Raw genomic sequence first — 1,215 nt, 5'->3', positions numbered from 1 at the left:
CAAAAAAAGCGATTCTGTCAAAGGTTTTTTATTTTTCAAGTTTTATTCACTTATTTTTCTTAACCTACCAATTTTAGCTTTCATAGTTAGACTTTGAATTTTTGTCTGAAATTTTTTGTGCTATCTTCTCATCATTTTATAAGGTTGCTCACAAAATTTCAAGTCATTTGGATATCATTTGAGGGTAGCTGTAGTTCAAACCTACACCTCTATTTACATGACAAGGCAACTAGTTGTGTGCATGCTGAATGTAGTGTATGACTAGAGGCAATCCATCTGACTTACAACCCTTTGATCCTGAGATAGATAGGACATTTCACAGATTAGTTAGGCATCATTTTATACCTTTTGATCATTCTGAGCATTCCATTACTGGTGAATCTGTTCATTCTGTTATTGGTGATTTTGAACATCCTGATTTGGAGCATTATAATTTTGAGCATTCTGATTCTGCACATTCTGAGAACATGGCACAACCTCCACCCCGTGAGAGGACTCTAAGGGGAATGGCTGCACCTGATTTCACCTACGAAAGCTTGTGCATCCAATACCCTGATGAGGATGTCCCATATGTTCTTAAAACTGGACTGATTCATTTGCTTCCAAAGTTTCATGGCCTTGCAGGTGAAGACCCGCACAAACATTTGAAAGAATTTCACATTGTCTGCTCCACCATGAAACCCCCAGATGTCCAAGAGGATCACATATTTCTGAAGGCTTTTCCTCATTCATTAGAGGGAGTGGCGAAGGACTGGCTGTATTACCTTGCTCCAAGGTCCATCACAAGCTGGGATGACCTTAAGAGAGTATTCTTAGAAAACTTTTTCCCTGCTTCCAGGACCACAGCCATCAGGAAGGATATCTCAGGTATTAGACAACTCAGTGGAGAGAGCCTGTATGAGTACTGGGAGAGATTTAAAAACCTATGTGCTAGTTGCCCTCACCATCAGATTTCAGAGCAGCTTCTTCTCCAATATTTTTATGAAGGATTCAGTAATATGGAGAGAAGTATGATAGATGCTGCCAGTGGTGGAGCCCTTGGAGACATGACTCCTGCTGAAGCCAGAAATTTAATTGAGAAGATGGCTTCCAACTCCCAGCAGTTTAGCGCCAGAAATGATGCCACAGTCATTAGAGGAGTGCATGAGGTAGCTACAAACCCATCTGCATCATCTGAAACTAAGAAGCTTGAAGACAAACTGGATGCATTGGTTA

The 1,215-nt window shown here is 40.6% G+C and overlaps 1 non-coding gene across 1 annotated transcript; it reads right to left on the bottom strand.

The window, feature by feature from the left end:
• Positions 1 to 845: 845 nt before the first annotated feature.
• LOC114372724 lies at positions 846 to 952 on the bottom strand. Its single transcript, XR_003658292.1, has one exon. It is a non-coding gene; the product is annotated as a small nucleolar RNA R71 (small nucleolar RNA).
• Between the last annotated feature and the right edge of the window lie 263 nt (positions 953 to 1,215).

This window comes from Glycine soja, chromosome 10, assembly GCF_004193775.1.
Source record: "Glycine soja cultivar W05 chromosome 10, ASM419377v2, whole genome shotgun sequence".
Classification (NCBI taxonomy): Eukaryota; Viridiplantae; Streptophyta; class Magnoliopsida; order Fabales; family Fabaceae; genus Glycine; species Glycine soja.
The sequence above is the reverse complement of the archived record's forward strand: the minus strand, read 5'-3'. Positions and strand labels throughout refer to the sequence as shown.